The 24494-nt window shown below is 60.4% G+C and overlaps 1 pseudogene; it reads right to left on the reverse strand.

Moving 5' to 3' along the window:
* LOC139250522 (NFX1-type zinc finger-containing protein 1-like) overlaps positions 1-24494 on the reverse strand; it is a 533603-nt pseudogene that overhangs the window by 491039 nt on the left and 18070 nt on the right.

Consider the following 24494-nt stretch of genomic DNA (forward strand, 5'->3'; position numbering starts at 1 on the left):
TTCACCGCCCGCTGATGGACGTGCTCACTGCCCGCTGATGGACGTGCTCACTGCCCTCTGATGGACGTGTTCACTGCCCGCTGATGGACGTGCTCACTGCCCGCTGATGGACGTGCTCACTGCCCTCTGATTGACGTGTTCACTGCCCGCTGATGGACGTGCTCACTGCCCGCTGATGGACGTGTTCACCGCCCGCTGATGGACGTGCTCACTGCCCGCTGATGGACTTGTTCACCGCCCGCTGATGGACGTGCTCACTGCCCGCTGATGGACGTGCTCACTGCCCGCTGATGGACGTGCTCACTGCCCGCTGATGGACGTGTTAACTGCCCGCTGATGGACGTGTTCACCGCCCACTGATGGATGTGTTCACTGCCCGCTGATGGACGTGCTCACCGCCCACTGATGGACGTGTTCACCGCCCACTGATGGACGTGTTCACAGCCCACTGATGGATGTGCTCACTGCCCGCTGAGGGACGTGTTCACTGCCCGCTGATGGATGTGCTCACTGCCCGCTGATGGACGTGCTCACCGCCCACTGATGGACGTGTTGACCGCCCACTGATGGACGTGCTCACTGCCCGCTGATGGACGTGTTCACCGCCCGCTGATGGACGTGCTCACTGCCCACTGATGGACGTGTTCACTGCCCGCTCACTGTCCACTGATGGACGTATTCACTGCCCGCTGATGGACGTGTTCACTGCCCGCTCACTGCCCACTGATGGACGTGCTCACTGCCCGCTGATGGACGTGTTCACCGCCCGCTGATGGACGTGTTCACTGCCCGCTCACTGCCCGCTGATGGACGTGTTCACCGCCCGCTGATGGACGTACTCACTGCTCGCTGATGGACGTGTTCACCGCCCGCTGATGGACGTGCTCACTGCCCGCTGATGGACGTGCTCACTGCCCACTGATGGACGTGTTCACTGCCCGCTGATGGACGTGCTCACTGCCCGCTGATGGACGTGTTCACTGCCCGCTGATGGACGTGCTCACTGCCCGCTGATGGACGTGTTCACCGCCCGCTGATGGACGTGCTCACCGCCCGCTGATGGACGTGCTCACTGCCCGCGCGTGCTCACTGCCCGCTGATGGACGTGTTCACCGCCCGCTGATGGACGTGCTCACTGCCCGCTGATGGACGTGTTCACTGCCAGCTCACTGCCCGCTGATGGACGTGTTCACCGCCCGCTGATGGATGTGCTCACCGCCCGCTGATGGACGTGTTCACTGCCCGCTCACTGCCCGCTGATGGACGTGTTCATCGCCCGCTGATGGACGTGCTCACTGCCCGCCGATGGACGTGTTCACCGCCTGCTGATGGACGTGTTCACCGCCCGCTGATGGACGTGCTCACTGCCCTCTGATGGACGTGCTCACTGCCCGCTGATGGACGTGTTCACTGCCCACTGATGGACGTGTTCACTGCCCGCTCACTGCCCGCTGATGGACGTGTTCACCGCCCGCTGATGGACGTGTTCACTGCCCGCTGATGGACGTGTTCACCGCCCGCTGATGGACGTGCTCACTGCCCTCTGATGGACGTGCTCTCTGCCCTCTGATGGACGTGCTCTCTGCCCTCTGATGGACGTGTTCACTGCCCGCTGATGGACGTGTTCACTGCCCGCGCGAGCTCACTGCCCGCTGATGCATGTGTTCACTGACTCCTGATGGATCTGTTCACTGCCCACTGATGGACGTGCTCACTGCCCACTGATGGATGTGCTCACTGCCCACTGATGGACGTGTTCACTGCCCGCTCACTGCCCACTGATGGACGTGTTCACTGCCCGCTGATGGACGTGCTCACTGCCCACTGATGGACGTGCTCACTGCCCGCTGATGGACGTGCTCACTGCCCGCTGATGGACGTGTTCACTGCCTGCTCACTGCCCGCTGATGGACGTGTTCACTGCCCACTGATGGACGTGTTCACCGCCCGCTGATGGACGTGTTCACTGCCCGCTGATGGACGTGTTCACCGCCCGCTGATGGACGTGCTCACTGCCCGCTGATGGACGTGTTCACCGCCCGCTGATGGACGTGCTCACTGCCCGCTGATGGACGTGTTCACCGCCCGCTGATGGACGTGCTCACTGCCCGCTGATGGACGTGCTCTCTGCCCACTGATGGACGTGTTCACTGCCCACTGATGGACGTGTTCACTGCCCGCTCACTGTCCACTGATGGACGTGTTCACTGCCCGCTGATGGACGTGTTCACTGCCCGCTCACTGCCCACTGATGGACGTGCTCACTGCCCGCTGATGGACTTGTTCACCGCCCGCTGATGGACGTGTTCACTGCCCGCTCACTGCCCGCTGATGGACGTGTTCACCGCCCGCTGATGGACGTGTTCACCGCCCGCTGATTGACGTGTTCACCGCCCGCTGATGGACGTGTTCACTGCCCACTGATGGACGTGTTCACTGCCCGCTCACTGTCCACTGATGGACGTGTTCACTGCCCGCTGATGGACGTGTTCACTGCCCGCTCACTGCCCACTGATGGACGTGCTCACTGCCCGCTGATGGACGTGTTCACCGCCCGCTGATGGACGTGTTCACTGCCCGCTCACTGCCCGCTGATGGACGTGTTCACCGCCCGCTGATGGACGTACTCACTGCTCGCTGATGGACGTGTTCACCGCCCGCTGATGGACGTGCTCACTGCCCGCTGATGGACGTGTTCACTGCCCGCTGATGGACGTGCTCACTGCCCGCTGATGGACGTGCTCACTGCCCACTGATGGACGTGTTCACTGCCCGCTGATGGACGTGCTCACTGCCCGCTGATGGACGTGCTCACCGCCCGCTGATGGTCTTGTTCACCGCCCGCTGATGGACGTGCTCACTGCCCGCTGATGGACGTGCTCACTGCCCGCTGATGGACGTGTTCACCGCCCGCTGATGGACGTGTTCACCGCCCGCTGATGGACGTGCTCTCTGCCCTCTGATGGACGTGCTCACTGCCCGCGCGTGCTCACTGCCCGCTGATGGACGTGTTCACCGCCCGCTGATGGACGTGCTCACTGCCCGCTGATGGACGTGTTCACTGCCAGCTCACTGCCCGCTGATGGACGTGTTCACCGCCCGCTGATGGATGTGCTCACCGCCCGCTGATGGACGTGTTCACTGCCCGCTCACTGCCCGCTGATGGACGTGTTCATCGCCCGCTGATGGACGTGCTCACTGCCCGCTGATGGACGTGTTCACCGCCTGCTGATGGACGTGTTCACCGCCCGCTGATGGACGTGCTCACTGCCCTCTGATGGACGTGCTCACTGCCCGCTGATGGACGTGTTCACTGCCCACTGATGGACGTGTTCACTGCCCGCTCACTGCCCGCTGATGGACGTGTTCACCGCCCGCTGATGGACGTGTTCACTGCCCGCTGATGGACGTGTTCACCGCCCGCTGATGGACGTGCTCACTGCCCTCTGATGGACGTGCTCTCTGCCCTCTGATGGACGTGCTCTCTGCCCTCTGATGGGCGTGTTCACTGCCCGCTGATGGACGTGTTCACTGCCCGCTGATGGACGTGTTCACTGCCCGCGCGAGCTCACTGCCCGCTGATGCATGTGTTCACTGACTCCTGATGGATCTGTTCACTGCCCACTGAAGGACGTGCTCACTGCCCACTGATGGATGTGCTCACTGCCCACTGATGGACGTGTTCACTGCCCGCTCACTGCCCACTGATGGACGTGCTCACTGCCCGCTGATGGACGTGCTCACTGCCCACTGATGGACGTGCTCACTGCCCGCTGATGGACGTGTTCACTGCCCGCTGATGGACGTGCTCACTGCCCGCTGATGGACGTCCTCACTGCCCGCTGATGGACGTGTTCACCGCCCGCTGATGGACGTGCTCACCGCCCGCTGATGGACGTGCTCTCTGCCCTCTGATGGACGTGCTCACTGCCCGCGCGTGCTCACTGCCCGCTGATGGACGTGTTCACCGCCCGCTGATGGACGTGCTCACTGCCCGCTGATGGACGTGTTCACTGCCAGCTCACTGCCCGCTGATGGACGTGTTCACCGCCCGCTGATGGATGTGCTCACCGCCCGCTGATGGACGTGCTCACTGCCCGCTGATGGACGTGTTCATCGCCCGCTGATGGACGTGCTCACTGCCCGCCGATGGACGTGTTCACCGCCTGCTGATGGACGTGTTCACCGCCCGCTGATGGACGTGCTCACTGCCCTCTGATGGACGTGCTCACTGCCCGCTGATGGACGTGTTCACTGCCCGCTCACTGCCCGCTGATGGACGTGTTCACTGCCCGCTGATGGACGTGTTCACCGCCCGCTGATGGACGTGCTCACTGCCCTCTGATGGACGTGCTCTCTGCCCTCTGATGGACGTGCTCTCTGCCCTCTGAAGGACGTGTTCACTGCCCGCTGATGGACGTGTTCACTGCCCGCTGATGGACGTGTTCACTGCCCGCGCGAGCTCACTGCCCGCTGATGCATGTGTTCACTGACTCCTGATGGATCTGTTCACTGCCCACTGATGGACGTGCTCACTGCCCACTGATGGATGTGCTCACTGCCCACTGATGGACGTGTTCACTGCCCGCTCACTGCCCACTGATGGACGTGTTCACTGCCCGCTGATGGACGTGCTCACTGCCCACTGATGGACGTGCTCACTGCCCGCTGATGGACGTGCTCACTGCCCGCTGATGGACGTGTTCACTGCCTGCTCACTGCCCGCTGATGGACGTGTTCACTGCCCACTGATGGACGTGTTCACCGCCCGCTGATGGACGTGTTCACTGCCCGCTGATGGACGTGTTCACCGCCCGCTGATGGACGTGCTCATTGCCCGCTGATGGACGTGTTCACCGCCCGCTGATGGACGTGCTCACTGCCCGCTGATGGACGTGTTCACCGCCCGCTGATGGACGTGCTCACTGCCCGCTGATGGACGTGCTCTCTGCCCACTGATGGACGTGTTCACTGCCCACTGATGGACGTGTTCACTGCCCGCTCACTGTCCACTGATGGACGTGTTCACTGCCCGCTGATGGACGTGTTCACTGCCCGCTCACTGCCCACTGATGGACGTGCTCACTGCCCGCTGATGGACGTGTTCACCGCCCGCTGATGGACGTGTTCACTGCCCGCTCACTGCCCGCTGATGGACGTGTTCACCGCCCGCTGATGGACGTGTTCACCGCCCGCTGATGGACGTGTTCACTGCCCACTGATGGACGTGTTCACTGCCCGCTCACTGTCCACTGATGGACGTGTTCACTGCCCGCTGATGGACGTGTTCACTGCCCGCTCACTGCCCACTGATGGACGTGCTCACTGCCCGCTGATGGACGTGTTCACCGCCCGCTGATGGACGTGTTCACTGCCCGCTCACTGCCCGCTGATGGACGTGTTCACCGCCCGCTGATGGACGTACTCACTGCTCGCTGATGGACGTGTTCACCGCCCGCTGATGGACGTGCTCACTGCCCGCTGATGGACGTGCTCACTGCCCACTGATGGACGTGTTCACTGCCCGCTGATGGACGTGCTCACTGCCCGCTGATGGACGTGTTCACTGCCCGCTGATGGACGTGCTCACCGCCCGCTGATGGACGTGCTCACTGCCCGCTGATGGACGTGCTCACTGCCCGCTGATGGACGTGTTCACCGCCCGCTGATGGACGTGTTCACCGCCCGCTGATGGACGTGCTCACCGCCCGCTGATGGACGTGCTCTCTGCCCTCTGATGGACGTGCTCACTGCCCGCGCGTGCTCACTGCCCGCTGATGGACGTGTTCACCGCCCGCTGATGGACGTGCTCACTGCCCGCTGATGGACGTGTTCACTGCCAGCTCACTGCCCGCTGATGGACGTGTTCACCGCCCGCTGATGGATGTGCTCACCGCCCGCTGATGGACGTGTTCACTGCCCGCTCACTGCCCGCTGATGGACGTGTTCATCGCCCGCTGATGGACGTGCTCACTGCCCGCTGATGGACGTGTTCACCGCCTGCTGATGGACGTGTTCACCGCCCGCTGATGGACGTGCTCACTGCCCTCTGATGGACGTGCTCACTGCCCGCTGATGGACGTGTTCACTGCCCACTGATGGACGTGTTCACTGCCCGCTCACTGCCCGCTGATGGACGTGTTCACCGCCCGCTGATGGACGTGTTCACTGCCCGCTGATGGACGTGTTCACCGCCCGCTGATGGATGTGTTCACTGCCCGCTGATGGACGTGTTAACTGCCCGCTGATGGACGTGTTCACCGCCCGCTGATGGATGTGTTCACTGCCCGCTGATGGACGTGTTAACTGCCCGCTGATGGACGTGCTCACTGCCCGCTGATGGACGTGCTCACTGCCCGCTGATGGACGTGTTAACTGCCCGCTGATGGACCTGTTCACCGCCCGCTGATGGATGTGTTCACTGCCCGCTGATGGACGTGTTCACTGCCCGCTGATGGACGTGCTCACCGCCCACTGATGGACGTGTTCACCGCCCACTGATGGACGTGTTCACAGCCCACTGATGGATGTGCTCACTGCCCGCTGATGGACGTGTTCACTGCCCGCTGATGGATGTGCTCACTGCCCGCTGATGGACGTGCTCACCGCCCACTGATGGACGTGTTCACCGCCCGCTGATGGACGTGCTCACTGCCCGCTCACTGCCCACTGATGGACGTGTTCACTGCCCGCTGATGGACGTGTTCACTGCCCGCTGATGGACGTGTTCACCGCACGCTGATGGACGTGTTCACTGCCCGCTGATGGATGTGTTCACCGCCCGCTGATGGACGTGTTCACTGCCCGCTCACTGCCCGCTGATGGACGTGTTCACCGCCCGCTGATGGACGTACTCACTGCCCGCTGATGGATGTGTTCACCGCCCGCTGATGGATGTGTTCACCGCCCGCTGATGGACGTGCTCACTGCCCGCTGATGGACGTGCTCACTGCCCACTGATGGACGTGTTCACTGCCCGCTGATGGACGTGCTCACTGCCCGCTGATGGACGTGTTCACTGCCCGCTGATGGACGTGCTCACTGCCCGCTGATGGACTTGTTCACCGCCCGCTGATGGACGTGCTCACTGCCCGCTGATGGACGTGCTCACTGCCCGCTGATGGACGTGTTCACCGCCCACTGATGGACGTGTTCACTGCCCGCTAATGGACGTGTTCACTGCCCGCTGATGGACGTGTTCACTGCCCGCTCACTGCCCGCTGATGGACGTGCTCACTGCCCGCTGATGGACGTGCTCACCGCCCGCTGATGGACGTGTTCACCGCCCGCTGATGGACGTGTTCACTGCCCGCTCACTGCCCGCTGATGGACGTGTTCACCGCCCGCTGATGGACGTGCTCACTGCCCGCTGATGGACGTGTTCACCGCCCGCTGATGGACGTGTTCACTGCCCGCTCACTGCCCACTGATGGACGTGTTGACCGCCCGCTGATGGACGTGTTCACTGCCCGCTGATGGACGTGTTCACCGCCCGCTGATGGATGTGCTCAGCGCCCGCTGATGGACGTGTTCACCGCCCGCTGATGGACGTGCTCTCTGCCCTCTGATGGACGTGCTCACTGCCCGCGCGTGCTCACTGCCCGCTGATGGACGTGTTCACCGCCCGCTGATGGACGTGCTCACTGCCCTCTGATGGACGTGCTCACTGCCCACTGATGGACGTGTTCACTGCCCGCTGATGGACGTGTTCACTGCCCGCTCACTGCCCACTGATGGACGTGCTCACTGCCCGCTGATGGACGTGTTCACCGCCCGCTGATGGACGTGTTCACTGCCCACTGATGGACGTGTTCACTGCCCGCTCACTGCCCACTGATGGACGTGATCACTGCCCGCTGATGGACGTGTTCACCGCCCGCTGATGGACGTGCTCACTGCCCGCTGATGGATGTGTTCACCGCCCGCTGATGGACGTGTTCACCGCCCGCTGATGGACGTGCTCTCTGCCCTCTGATGGACGTGCTCACTGCCCGCGCGTGCTCACTGCCCGCTGATGTCTGTGCTCACTGCCCGCTGATGGACGTGTTCACTGCCCGCTGATGGACGTGCTCACTGCCCACTGATGGACGTGTTCACTGCCCGCTGATGGACGTGTTCACTGCCCGCTGATGGACGTGTTCACCGCACGCTGATGGACGTGTTCACTGCCCGCTGATGGATGTGTTCACCGCCCGCTGATGGACGTGTTCACTGCCCGCTCACTGCCCGCTGATGGACGTGTTCACCGCCCGCTGATGGACGTACTCACTGCCCGCTGATGGATGTGTTCACCGCCCGCTGATGGATGTGTTCACCGCCCGCTGATGGACGTGCTCACTGCCCGCTGATGGACGTGCTCACTGCCCACTGATGGACGTGTTCACTGCCCGCTGATGGACGTGCTCACTGCCCGCTGATGGACGTGTTCACTGCCCGCTGATGGACGTGCTCACTGCCCGCTGATGGACTTGTTCACCGCCCGCTGATGGACGTGCTCACTGCCCGCTGATGGACGTGCTCACTGCCCGCTGATGGACGTGTTCACCGCCCACTGATGGACGTGTTCACTGCCCGCTGATGGACGTGTTCACTGCCCGCTGATGGACGTGTTCACTGCCCGCTCACTGCCCGCTGATGGACGTGCTCACTGCCCGCTGATGGACGTGCTCACCGCCCGCTGATGGACGTGTTCACCGCCCGCTGATGGACGTGTTCACTGCCCGCTCACTGCCCGCTGATGGACGTGTTCACCGCCCGCTGATGGACGTGCTCACTGCCCGCTGATGGACGTGTTCACCGCCCGCTGATGGACGTGTTCACTGCCCGCTCACTGCCCACTGATGGACGTGTTCACCGCCCGCTGATGGACGTGTTCACTGCCCGCTGATGGACGTGTTCACCGCCCGCTGATGGACGTGCTCAGCGCCCGCTGATGGACGTGTTCACCGCCCGCTGATGGACGTGCTCTCTGCCCTCTGATGGACGTGCTCACTGCCCGCGCGTGCTCACTGCCCGCTGATGGACGTGTTCACCGCCCGCTGATGGACGTGCTCACTGCCCTCTGATGGACGTGCTCACTGCCCACTGATGGACGTGTTCACTGCCCGCTGATGGACGTGTTCACTGCCCGCTCACTGCCCACTGATGGACGTGCTCACTGCCCGCTGATGGACGTGTTCACCGCCCGCTGATGGACGTGTTCACTGCCCACTGATGGACGTGTTCACTGCCCGCTCACTGCCCACTGATGGACGTGATCACTGCCCGCTGATGGACGTGTTCACCGCCCGCTGATGGACGTGCTCACTGCCCGCTGATGGATGTGTTCACCGCCCGCTGATGGACGTGTTCACCGCCCGCTGATGGACGTGCTCTCTGCCCTCTGATGGACGTGCTCACTGCCCGCGCGTGCTCACTGCCCGCTGATGTCTGTGCTCACTGCCCGCTGATGGACGTGTTCACTGCCCGCTGATGGACGTGCTCACTGCCCGCGCGTGCTCACTGCCCGCTGATGGACGTGCTCACCGCCCACTGATGGACGTGTTCACCGCCCGCTGATGGACGTGTTCACTGCCCGCTTATGGACGTGTTCACCGCCCGCTGATGGATGTGTTCACAGCCCGCTGATGGACGTGTTCACTGCCCGCTCACTGCCCACTGATGGACGTGCTCACTGCCCGCTGATGGACGTGTTCACCGCCCGCTGATGGACGTGTTCACTGCCCACTGATGGACGTGTTCACTGCCCGCTGATGGACGTGTTCACTGCCCGCTTATGGACGTGTTCACCGCCCGCTGATGGACGTGTTCACCGCCCGCTGATGGACGTGCTCTCTGCCCTCTGATGGACGTGCTCACTGCCCGCGCGTGCTCACTGCCCGCTGATGTCTGTGCTCACTGCCCGCTGATGGACGTGTTCACTGCCCGCTGATGGACGTGCTCACTGCCCACTGATGGACGTGTTCACTGCCCGCTGATGGACGTGTTCACTGCCCGCTGATGGACGTGTTCACCGCACGCTGATGGACGTGTTCACTGCCCGCTGATGGATGTGTTCACCGCCCGCTGATGGACGTGTTCACTGCCCGGTCACTGCCCGCTGATGGACGTGTTCACCGCCCGCTGATGGACGTACTCACTGCCCGCTGATGGATGTGTTCACCGCCCGCTGATGGATGTGTTCACCGCCCGCTGATGGACGTGCTCACTGCCCGCTGATGGACGTGCTCACTGCCCACTGATGGACGTGTTCACTGCCCGCTGATGGACGTGCTCACTGCCCGCTGATGGACGTGTTCACTGCCCGCTGATGGACGTGCTCACTGCCCGCTGATGGACTTGTTCACCGCCCGCTGATGGACGTGCTCACTGCCCGCTGATGGACGTGCTCACTGCCCGCTGATGGACGTGTTCACCGCCCACTGATGGACGTGTTCACTGCCCGCTGATGGACGTGTTCACTGCCCGCTGATGGACGTGTTCACTGCCCGCTCACTGCCCGCTGATGGACGTGCTCACTGCCCGCTGATGGACGTGCTCACCGCCCGCTGATGGACGTGTTCACCGCCCGCTGATGGACGTGTTCACTGCCCGCTCACTGCCCGCTGATGGACGTGCTCACTGCCCGCTGATGGACGTGTTCACCGCCCGCTGATGGACGTGTTCACTGCCCGCTCACTGCCCGCTGATGGACGTGTTCACCGCCCGCTGATGGACGTGCTCAGCGCCCGCTGATGGACGTGTTCACCGCCCGCTGATGGACGTGCTCTCTGCCCTCTGATGGACGTGCTCACTGCCCGCGCGTGCTCACTGCCCGCTGATGGACGTGTTCACCGCCCGCTGATGGACGTGCTCACTGCCCTCTGATGGACGTGCTCACTGCCCACTGATGGACGTGTTCACTGCCCGCTGATGGACGTGTTCACTGCCCGCTCACTGCCCACTGATGGACGTGCTCACTGCCCGCTGATGGACGTGTTCACCGCCCGCTGATGGACGTGTTCACTGCCCACTGATGGACGTGTTCACTGCCCGCTCACTGCCCACTGATGGACGTGATCACTGCCCGCTGATGGACGTGTTCACCGCCCGCTGATGGACGTGCTCACTGCCCGCTGATGGATGTGTTCACCGCCCGCTGATGGACGTGTTCACCGCCCGCTGATGGACGTGCTCTCTGCCCTCTGATGGACGTGCTCACTGCCCGCGCGTGCTCACTGCCCGCTGATGTCTGTGCTCACTGCCCGCTGATGGACGTGTTCACTGCCCGCTGATGGACGTGCTCACTGCCCGCGCGTGCTCACTGCCCGCTGATGGACGTGCTCACCGCCCACTGATGGGCGTGTTCACCGCCCGCTGATGGACGTGTTCACTGCCCGCTTATGGACGTGTTCACCGCCCGCTGATGGACGTGTTCACAGCCCGCTGATGGACGTGTTCACTGCCCGCTTATGGACGTGCTCACTGCCCGCTGATGGACGTGTTCACTGCCCGCTGATGGACGTGTTCACCGCCCGCTGATGGACATGTTCACCGCCCGCTGATGGACGTGCTCACTGCCTGCTGATGGACGTGCTCACTGCCCGCTGATGGACGTGTTAACTGCCCGCTGATGGACGTGTTCACCGCCCACTGATGGATGTGTTCACTGCCCGCTGATGGACGTGTTCACTGCCCGCTGATGGACGTGCTCACCGCCCACTGATGGACGTGTTCACCGCCCACTGATGGACGTGTTCACAGCCCACTGATGGATGTGCTCACTGCCCGCTGATGGACGTGTTCACTGCCCGCTGATGGACGTGTTCACCGCCCGCTGATGGACGTGCTCACTGCCCGCTCACTGCCCGCTGATGGACGTGTTCACCGCCTGCTGATGGACGTGCTCACTGCCCGCTGATGGACGTGTTCACCGCCCGCTGATGGACGTGCTCACTGCCCGCTGATGGACGTGTTCACCGCCCACTGATGGACGTGTTCACCGCCCGCTGATGGACGTGTTCACTGCCCGCTCACTGCCCGCTGATGGACGTGTTCACCGCCCGCTGATGGACGTACTCACTGCCCGCTGATGAATGTGTTCACCGCCCGCTGATGGACGTGTTCACCGCCCGCTGATGGACGTGCTCACTGCCCGCTGATGGACGTGCTCACTGCCCGCTGATGGACGTGTTCACTGCCCGCTGATGGACTTGTTCACCGCCCGCTGATGGACGTGCTCACTGCCCGCTGATGGACGTGCTCACTGCCCGCTGATGGACGTGTTCACCGCCCACTGATGGACGTGTTCACTGCCCGCTGATGGACGTGTTCACTGCCCGCTCACTGCCCGCTGATGGACGTGCTCACTGCCCGCTGATGGACGTGCTCACCGCCCGCTGATGGACGTGTTCACCGCCCGCTGATGGACGTGTTCACTGCCCGGTCACTGCCCGCTGATGGACGTGTTCACCGCCCGCTGATGGACGTGCTCACTGCCCGCTGATGGACGTGTTCACCGCCCGCTGATGGACGTGTTCACTGCCCGCTGATGGACGTGTTCACCGCCCGCTGATGGACGTGCTCACTGCCCGCTGATGGACGTGTTCACCGCCCGCTGATGGACGTGCTCAGCGCCCGCTGATGGACGTGTTCACCGCCCGCTGATGGACGTGCTCTCTGCCCTCTGATGGACGTGCTCACTGCCCGCGCGTGCTCACTGCCCGCTGATGGACGTGTTCACCGCCCGCTGATGGACGTGTTCACTGCCCGCTGATGGACGTGTTCATCGCCCGCTGATGGACGTGCTCACTGCCCGCTGATGGACGTGTTCACCGCCCGCTGATGGACGTGCTCAGCGCCCGCTGATGGACGTGTTCACCGCCCGCTGATGGACGTGCTCTCTGCCCTCTGATGGACGTGCTCACTGCCCGCGCGTGCTCACTGCCCGCTGATGGACGTGTTCACCGCCCGCTGATGGACGTGTTCACCGCCCGCTGATGGACGTGCTCTCTGCCCTCTGATGGACGTGTTCACCGCCCACTGCCCGCGCGTGCTCACTGCCCGCTGATGGACGTGCTCACTGCCCGCTGATGGACGTGTTCACTGCCCGCTGATGGACGTGCTCACTGCCCGCGCGTGCTCACTGCCCGCTGATGGACGTGCTCACCGCCCGCTGATGGACGTGTTCACCGCCCGCTGATGGACGTGTTCACTGCCCACTGATGGACGTGTTCACCGCCCGCTGATGGACGTGTTCACCGCCCACTAATGGACGTGCTCACTGCCCGCTGATGGACGTGCTCACTGCCCGCTGATGGACGTGCTCACTGCCCGCTGATGGACGTGTTCACCGCCCGCTGATGGACGTGCTCACTGCCCGCTGATGGACGTGCTCACTGCCCGCTGATGGACGTGTTCACCGCCCACTGATGGATGTGTTCACTGCCCGCTGATGGACGTGTTCACTGCCCGCTGATGGACGTGCTCACCGCCCACTGATGGACGTGTTCACCGCCCACTGATGGACGTGTTCACAGCCCACTGATGGATGTGCTCACTGCCCGCTGATGGACGTGTTCACTGCCCGCTGATGGATGTGCTCACTGCCCGCTGATGGACGTGCTCACCGCCCGCTGATGGACGTGCTCACTGCCCGCTGATGGACGTGTTCACCGCCCGCTGATGGACGTGCTCACTGCCCGCTCACTGCCCACTGATGGACGTGTTCACTGCCCGCTGATGGACGTGTTCACTGCCCGCTGATGGACGTGTTCACCGCCCGCTGATGGACGTGTTCACTGCCCGCTGATGGATGTGTTCACCGCCCGCTGATGGACGTGTTCACTGCCCGCTCACTGCCCGCTGATGGACGTGTTCACCGCCCGCTGATGGACGTACTCACTGCCCGCTGATGGATGTGTTCACCGCCCGCTGATGGATGTGTTCACCGCCCGCTGATGGACGTGCTCACTGCCCGCTGATGGACGTGTTCACTGCCCGCTGATGGACGTGCTCACTGCCCGCTGATGGACGTGTTCACTGCCCGCTGATGGACGTGCTCACTGCCCGCTGATGGACTTGTTCACCGCCCGCTGATGGACGTGCTCACTGCCCGCTGATGGACGTGCTCACTGCCCGCTGATGGACGTGCTCACTGCCCGCTGATGGACGTGTTCACCGCCCACTGATGGACGTGTTCACTGCCCGCTGATGGACGTGTTCACTGCCCGCTCACTGCCCGCTGATGGACGTGCTCACTGCCCGCTGATGGACGTGCTCACCGCCCGCTGATGGACGTGTTCACCGCCCGCTGATGGACGTGTTCACTGCCCGCTCACTGCCCGCTGATGGACGTGTTCACCGCCTGCTGATGGACGTGCTCACTGCCCGCTGATGGACGTGTTCACCGCCCGCTGATGGACGTGTTCACTGCCCGCTCACTGCCCACTGATGGACGTGATCACTGCCCGCTGATGGACGTGTTCACCGCCCGCTGATGGACGTGCTCACTGCCCGCTGATGGACGTGTTCACCGCCCGCTGATGGACGTGCTCAGCGCCCGCTGATGGACGTGTTCACCGCCCGCTGATGGACGTGTTCACCGCCCGCTGATGGACGTGCTCAGCGCCCGCTGATGGACGTGTTCACCGCCCGTTGATGGACGTGCTCTCTGCCCACTGATGGACGTGCTCACTGCCCGCGCGTGCTCACTGCCCGCTGATGGACGTGTTCACCGCCCGCTGATGGACGTGCTCACTGCCCTCTGATGGACGTGCTCACTTCCCACTGATGGACGTGTTCACTGCCCGCTGATGGACGTGTTCACTGCCCGCTCACTGCCCACTGATGGACGTGCTCACTGCCCGCTGATGGACGTGTTCACCGCCCACTGATGGACGTGTTCACTGCCCGCTCACTGCCCACTGATGGACGTGATCACTGCCCGCTGATGGACGTGTTCACCGCCCGCTGATGGACGTGCTCACTGCCCGCTGATGGACGTGTTCACCGCCCGCTGATGGACATGTTCACCGCCCGCTGATGGACGTGTTCACCGCCCGCTGATGGACGTGCTCTCTGCCCTCTGATGGACGTGCTCACTGCCTGCGCGTGCTCACTGCCCGCTGATGGACGTGCTCACTGCCCGCTGATGGACGTGTTCACTGCCCGCTGATGGACGTGCTCACTGCCCGCGCGTGCTCACTGCCCGCTGATGGACGTGCTCACCGCCCACTGATGGACGTGTTCACCGCCCGCTGATGGACGTGTTCACCGCCCGCTGATGGACGTGTTCACTGCCCGCTGATGGACGTGTTCACCGCCCGCTGATGGACGTGTTCACTGCCCGCTTATGGACGTGCTCACTGCCCGCTGATGGACGTGTTCACTGCCCGCTGATGGACGTGTTCACCGCCCGCTGATGGACGTGCTCACTGCCTGCTGATGGACGTGCTCACTGCCCGCTGATGGATGTGTTCACTGCCCGCTGATGGACGTGCTCACTGCCTGCTGATGGATGTGTTCACTGCCCGCTGATGGACGTGTTCACTGCCCGCTGATGGACGTGCTCACCGCCCACTGATGGACGTGTTCACCGCCCACTGATGGACGTGTTCACAGCCCACTGATGGATGTGCTCACCGCCCACTGATGGACGTGTTCACCGCCCGCTGATGGACGTGTTCACTGCCCACTGATGGACGTGCTCACCGCCCGCTGATGGACGTGTTCACCGCCCGCTGATGGACGTGTTCACTGCCCGCTCACTGCCCGCTGATGGACGTGTTCACTGCCCGCTGATGGACGTGTTCACCGCCCGCTGATGGACGTGTTCACTGCCCGCTGCTGGATGTGTTCACCGCCCGCTGATGGACGTGTTCACTGCCCGCTCACTGCCCGCTGATGGACGTGTTCACCGCCCGCTGATGGACGTACTCACTGCCCGCTGATGAATGTGTTCACCGCCCGCTGATGGACGTGCTCACTGCCCGCTGATGGACGTGCTCACTGCCCGCTGATGGACGTGCTCACTGCCCGCTGATGGACGTGTTCACTGCCCGCTGATGGACGTGCTCACTGCCCGCTGATGGACGTGTTCACTGCCCGCTGATGGACGTGCTCACTGCCCGCTGATGGACTTGTTCACCGCCCGCTGATGGACGTGCTCACTGCCCGCTGATGGACGTGCTCACTGCCCGCTGATGGACGTGCTCACTGCCCGCTGATGGACGTGTTCACCGCCCACTGATGGACGTGTTCACTGCCCGCTGATGGACGTGTTCACTGCCCGCTCACTGCCCGCTGATGGACGTGCTCACTGCCCGCTGATGGACGTGTTCACCGCCCACTGATGGACGTGTTCACTGCCCGCTGATGGACGTGTTCACTGCCCGCTCACTGTCCGCTGATGGACGTTCTCACTGCCCGCTGATGGACGTGCTCACCGCCCGCTGATGGACGTGTTCACCGCCCGCTGATGGACGTGTTCACTGCCCGCTCACTGCCCACTGATGGACGTGTTCACCGCCCGCTGATGGACGTGCTCACTGCCCGCTGATGGACGTGTTCACCGCCCGCTGATGGACGTGTTCACTGCCCGCTCACTGCCCACTGATGGACGTGATCACTGCCCGCTGATGGACGTGTTCACCGCCCGCTGATGGACGTCATCACTGCCCGCTGATGGACGTGTTCACCGCCCGCTGATGGACGTGCTCAGCGCCCGCTGATGGACGTGTTCACTGCCCGCTGATGGACGTGCTCACTGCCCGCTGATGGACGTGTTCACCGCCCGCTGATGGACGTGCTCAGCGCCCGCTGATGGACGTGCTCACTGCCCGCTGATGGACGTGTTCACCGCCCGCTGATGGACGTGCTCAGCGCCCGCTGATGGACGTGCTCACTGCCCGCTGATGGACGTGTTCACTGCCCGCTGATGGACGTGCTCACTGCCCGCGCGTGCTCACTGCCCGCTGATGGACGTGCTCACTGCCCGCTGATGGACGTGTTCACCGCCCGCTGATGGACGTGTTCACCGCCCGCTGATGGACGTGCTCTCTGCCCTCTGATGGACGTGCTCACTGCCCGCGCGTGCTCACTGCCCGCTGATGGACGTGCTCACTGCCCGCTGATGGACGTGTTCACTGCCCGCTGATGGACGTGCTCACTGCCCGCGCGTGCTCACTGCCCGCTGATGGACGTGCTCACCGCCCGCTGATGGACGTGTTCACCGCCCGCTGATGGACGTGTTCACTGCCCGCTGATGGACGTGTTCACCGCCCGCTGATGGACGTGTTCACAGCCCGCTGATGGACGTGTTCACTGCCCACTGATGGACGTGTTCACAGCCCGCTGATGGACGTGTTCACAGCCCGCTGATGGACGTGTTCACTGCCCGCTGATGGACGTGTTCACAGCCCGCTGATGGACGTGTTCACTGCCCGCTGATGGACGTGTTCACTGCCCGCTGATGGACGTGTTCACTGCACGCTGATGGACGTGCTCACTGCCCGCTGATGGACTTGTTCACCGCCCGCTGATGGACGTGCTCACTGCCCGCTGATGGACGTGCTCACTGCCCGCTGATGGACGTGCTCACCGCCCGCTGATGGACGTGTTCACCGCCCACTGATGGACGTGTTCACTGCCCGCAGATGGACGTGTTCACTGCCCGCTCACTGCCCGCTGATGGACGTGCTCACTGCCCGCTGATGGACGTGCTCACCGCCCGCTGATGGACGTGTTCACCGCCCGCTGATGGACGTGTTCACTGCCCGCTCACTGCCCGCTGATGGACGTGTTCACCGCCCGCTGATGGACGTGCTCACTGCCCGCTGATGGACGTGTTCACCGCCCGCTGATGGACGTGTTCACTGCCCGCTCACTGCCCACTGATGGACGTGATCACTGCCCGCTGATGGACGTGTTCACCGCCCGCTGATGGACGTGCTCACTGCCCGCTGATGGACGTGTTCACCGCCCGCTGATGGACGTGTTCACCGCCCGCTGATGGACGTGTTCACTGCCCGCTGATGGACGTGCTCACCGCCCGCTGATGGACGTGTTCACCGCCCGCTGATGGACATGTTCACCGCCCGCTGATGGACGTGCTCACAGCCCGCTGATGGACGTGCTCACCGCCCGCTGATGGACGTGTTCACTGCCCGCTGATGGACGTGCTCACTGCCCGCTGATGGATGTGTTCACTGACTACTGATGGATCTGTTCACTGCCCGCTGATGGACGTGCTCACTGCCCGCTGATGGATGTGCTCACTGCCCACTGATGGACGTGTTCACTGCCCGCTCACTGCCCACTGATGGACGTGTTCGCTGCCCGCTGATGGACGTGCTCACTGCCCACTGATGGACGTGCTCACTGCCCGCTGATGGACGTGTTCACTGCCCACTGATGGACGTGTTCAATGCCTGCTCACTGCCCGCTGATGGACGTGTTCACTGCCCACTGATGGACGTGTTCACCGCCCGCTGATGGACGTGTTCACCGCCCGCTGATGGACGTGCTCACTGCCCACTGATTGACGTGCTCACTGCCCGCTGATGGACGTGCTCACTGCCCGCTGATGGACGTGTTCACTGCCCGCTGATGGACGTATTCACTGCCTGCTCACTGCCCGCTGATGGACGTGTTCACTGCCCGCTGATGGACGTGTTCACCGCCCGCTGATGGACGTATTCACTGCCTGCTCACTGCCCGCTGATGGACGTGTTCACTGCCCGCTGATGGACGTGTTCACCGCCCGCTGATGGACGTGTTCACTGCCCGCTGATGGACGTGATCACTGCCCGGTGATGGACGTGTTCACTGCCCGCTGATGGACGTGCTCACTGCCCGCTGATGGACGTGCTCACTGCCCGCTGATGGACGTGTTCACTGCCCGCTGATGGATGTGCTCACTGCCCGCTGATGGACGTGCTCACTGCCCTCTGATGGACGTGCTCACTGCCCGCTGATGGACGTGTTCACTGCCCGCTTACTGTCCACTGATGGACGTGTTCACTGCCCGCTGATGGACGTGTTCACTGCCCGCTCACTGCCCACTGATGGACGTGCTCACTGCCCGCTGATGGACGTGTTCACCGCCCGCTGATGGACGTGTTCACCGCCCACTGATGGACGTGTTCAGTGCCCGCTCACTGCCCGCTGATGGACGTGCTCACTGCCCGCTGATGGACGTGCTCACTGCCCGCTGATGGACGTGTTCACTGCCCGCTGATGGACGTGCTCACTGCCCGCTGATGGACGTGCTCACTGCCCTCTGATGGACGTGCTCACTGCCCGCTGATGGACGTGTTCACTGCCCGCTGATGGACGTGTTCACTGCCCGCTCACTGTCCACTGATGGACGTGTTCACTGCCCGCTGATGGACGTGTTCACTGCCCGCTCACTGCCCACTGATGGACGTGCTCACTGCCCGCTGATGGACGTGTTCACCGCCCGCTGATGGACGTGTTCACCGCCCACTGATGGACGTGTTCACTGCCCGCTAACTGCCCGCTGATGGACGTGTTCACCGCCCGCTGATGGACTTGTGCACCGCCCACTGATGGACGTGCTCACTGCCCGCTGATGGACGTGTTCACTGCCCGCTGATGGACGTGCTCACTCCCCGCTCACTGCCCGCTGATGGACATGTTCACTGCCCACTGATGGACGTGCTCACTTCCCGCTGATGGACTTGTTCACTGCCCACTGATGGACGTGCTCACTGCCCGCTCACTGCCCGCTGATGGACATGTTCACTGCCCACTGATGGACGTGCTCACTCCCCGCTCACTGCCCGCTGATGGACGTGTTCACTGCCCACTGATGGACGTGCTCACTGCCCCGCTCACCGCCCCGAGCCCGTCTCTACACCACCTCAAACACTGCCCCAAAGCACTGAGGGGCCGTGTCAGAGTTAAGGAGCTGAATTCTCCACCTCTTCCCTCCGACTCCTGCCGGGCGCTAATAGATCGAATTATCCGCCTGAAACGCGGCAGAGGTCAATTCCCCCCCGCCATATAAATCACCAAGCTCTGGCATCACTTGTTCCTGAAATTGGAAGTGATAAAATGAATTGATAACAAATTAAATTGCTATGAGTTGCTGTTCAAGAAGGGTTAAAAGATGATAAATATACGGGGAAGTCGAATTTGCTTTGAAAGAAACTGTTGAATAGCAGCCTGGGTGGTCCTGCCAATTGCTCTGTATCGTGTTACACTCGTTTAAAAGTACGGTTATTCAAGAATCGGCATACATTGACCAACAGTTACATAATACAAACTTAAACCTACAACTCATGAAGCTTATTTCATTCCGTCCATGTTAGCTAGGGGGAGTCTGAAATGGAGATTTCCATTCTGGGCTTTCCAGTTCACAACAACCCACTGTGTAAAATATCTCACCCTCTGCTTCTTTAGCCAATGACCTTAAATCTGTGCCTTCTGGTTACCTACACTTCTGCCAATGGGAACAGTTTCTCCTTACTTACCCTATCAAAACCCCTCCTAACTTTCAACACATAAGAACATAAGAACATAAGAATTAGGAACAGGAGTAGGCCATCTAGCCCCTTGAGCCTGCTCCGCCATTCAACAAGATCATGGCTGATCTGGTCGTGGACTCAGCTCCACTTACCCGCCCGTTCCCCGTAACCCTTAATTCCCTTATTGGTTAAAAATCTATCTATCTGTGATTTGAATACATTCAATGAGCTAGCCTCAACTGCTTCCTTGGGCAGAGAATTCCACAGATTCACAACCCTCTGGGAGAAGAAATTCCTTCTCAACTCGAGACAAGGGTTAACCAAGACGACTGGAGACCTGCTCTGCTGCACGGACCGAGTGCGCGCACATATCGCAGTGTGGGCTGGCCCGTACTGCCCCTGGGTACCGTACCCTCATTCGCCGCACCTCCACCCACAATGTTCCAGGGCCCAGCGCTCGAGCTCTATTTTATAGCCCCGACCTACGGTGATGTTCTCACACAGATCGGGGCCCACAGTGTGGTGAGTGTACTCACAGGATGTGAGCGGTTTGATACAACTGAGGGGCTTTCTGGGCCAGTTCAGAGGGCAGTTAGGAGTCAGCCACCTTGGTGTGGAACTGGATCAGGGCTAGGCCCAGACCGGGTAAGGATGGTTCCCTCCCCACAAGCTGATCAGTGATCAGATGGCTTTTTAACGACAATCCGATTGCTTCATGGTCAATGATACTCACACCAATTATTTTTATTTCCAGGTTTTCTCAAACTATTCCCGAGGTGTTGTGGTGGTGCTACCCTTACCAGAAACAGCTCACCTTCCAGGAACTGAACCAAGGCGTGGTTTGTGTTGCAGACGATCAGAATGGGGCTGCGTTCCATATCCCCTTCGCTCTTCTGCCAGAGGCTCTGATTGTGCAGCAGCAGTTCCACCAGCTCCAGCCCAAGGAAGGTCTTCCCTGTGTTACATAGCAACCACAACGCAGGTTACACACCGCAGGTTACACACACAGCGCAGGTTATACACACACACAGCGCAGGTTATATACACACAGCGCAGGTTATACACACACACACAGCGCAGGTTATACAAACACAGCGCAGGTTATATACACACAGCGCAGGTTATACACACACACACACACGCAGGTTATACAAACACAGCGCAGGTTATATACACACAGCGCAGGTTATACACACACACAGCGCAGGTTATACAAACACAGCGCAGGTTATATACACACAGCACAGGTTATATACACACACACAGCGCAGGTTATACACACACACAGTGCAGGTTATATACACACACACAGCACAGGTTACACACACACAGTGCAGCTTATACACACACAGCGCAGGTTATACACACACACACAGCGCAGGTTATACACACACACACAGCACACGTTATACACACACAGCACAGGTCATACACACACACACAGAGCGCAGGTTATATACACACACAGCGCAGGTTATACACACACACACAGCGCAGGTTATACACACACAGCACAGGTTATACACACACACACAGCGCAGGTTATACACACACACACAGCGCAGGTTACACACACACACAGCGCAGGTTATACAAACACACACAGCGCAGGTTATATACACACAGCGCAGGTTACACACACACACAGCGTAGGTTATACAAACACACACAGCGCAGGTTATATACACACAGCGCAGGTTATATACACACAGCGCAGGTTATATACACACAGCGCAGGTTATACAAACACACACAGCGCAGGTTATATACACACAGCGCAGGTTATATACACACAGCGCAGGTTATACACACACACACAGCGCAGGTTACACACACACAGTTCAGGTTATACACACACAGCGCAGGTTACACACACACACAGCGAAGGTTATACAAACACAGCGCAGGTTATACACACACACACACACACACAAAGACACACACACAGCACACGTTATACACACTCACACAGCACATGTTATACACACACACACACAGCACAGGTTATACACACACACACACAGCGCAGGTTATACACACACACAGCGCGCAGGTTATACACACACAGCACAGGTTATACACACATAGCGCAGGTTATACACACACACACACACAATCACACACACACACACACACACAGCACACGTTATACACACACACACAGCGCAGGTTATACACACACACACACACACACAGTGCAGGTTATACACACACACACAGCGCAGGTTATACACACACGCACAGCGCAGGTTATACACACATACAGCGCAGGTTATACACACAGTCACAGCGCAGGTTATACACACACACAGCGCAGGTTATACACACACAGCGCAGGTTATACACACACACAGCGCAGGTTATACACACACACACAGCGCAGGTTATATACACACACAGTGCAGGTTACACACACACACACAGCGCAGGTTATACACACACACATAGCGCAGGTTATACACACACACAGTGCAGGTTACACACACACACAGTGCAGGTTACACACACACACACAGCGCAGGTTATATGCACACACAGCGCAGGTTATACACACACACACAGCACAGGTTATACACACACACACAGCGCAGGTTATACACACACACAGTGCAGGTTACACACACACACAGTGCAGGTTACACACACACAGCGCAGGTTATATACACACACACAGCACAGGTTAAACACACACACAGCGCAGGTTACACACACACACAGCGCAGGTTATACACACACACAGCGCAGGTTATACACACATACACACAGCGCAGGTTATACACACACACAGCGCAGGTTATACACACACAGCGCAGGTTATACACACACACACCATGCAGGTTATACACACACAGCGCAGGTTACACACACACACACAGCGCAGGTTATACACACACACATAGCGCAGGTTATACACACACACAGTGCAGGTTACACACACACACAGTGCAGGTTATATACACACACAGCGCAGGTTATACACACACACACAGCACAGGTTATACACACACACACAGCGCAGGTTATACACACACACACAGCGCAGGTTAAACACACACACAGTGCAGGTTACACACACACAGCGCAGGTTATACACACACACACAGCACAGGTTAAACACACACACAGCGCAGGTTACACACACACACACACACAGCGCAGGTTATACACACACAGCGCAGGTTATACACACATACACACAGCGCAGGTTATACACACACACAGCGCAGGTTACACACACACACACAGCGCAGGTTATACACACACACAGTGCAGGTTACACACACACACAGCGCAGGTTACACACACACACACAGCGCAGGTTATACACACACACAGCGCAGGTTATACACACACACACAGCGCAGGTTATACACACACACAGTGCAGATTATACACACACGCACAGCGTAGGTTATACACACACACACAGTGCAGGTTATACACACACACACAGCGCAGGTTATATACACACACAGCGCAGGTTATACACACACAGCGCAGGTTATACACACACAGCGCAGGTTATACACACACACACAGTGCAGGTTATACACACACACACAGCGCAGGTTATATACACACACAGCGCAGGTTATACACACACACAGCGCAGGTTATACACACACACACAGCGCAGGTTATACACACACACACAGCGCAGGTTATACACACACACAGCGCAGGTTATACACACACACACAGTGCAGGTTATACACACACACACAGCGCAGGTTATATACACACACACCGCAGGTTATACACACACAGCACAGGTTATACACACACACAAAGCACAGGTTATACACACACACACAGCGCAGGTTATACACACACACAGCACAGGTTATACACACACACACAGCACAGGTTACACACACACACCGCAGGTTACACACACACACACACACACCAGCTGGTCCAACAAATGATGTCTCAGAACCTCTCAGTCCAACCCTTGACTTTGTGTGTGGAACAAGCACTTTAGGTGTCAGTCGTGGCTCAGTGGGCAGCACTCTCGCCCATGAG

This window comes from Pristiophorus japonicus, unplaced genomic scaffold, assembly GCF_044704955.1.
Source record: "Pristiophorus japonicus isolate sPriJap1 unplaced genomic scaffold, sPriJap1.hap1 HAP1_SCAFFOLD_385, whole genome shotgun sequence".
Classification (NCBI taxonomy): domain Eukaryota; kingdom Metazoa; phylum Chordata; class Chondrichthyes; family Pristiophoridae; genus Pristiophorus; species Pristiophorus japonicus.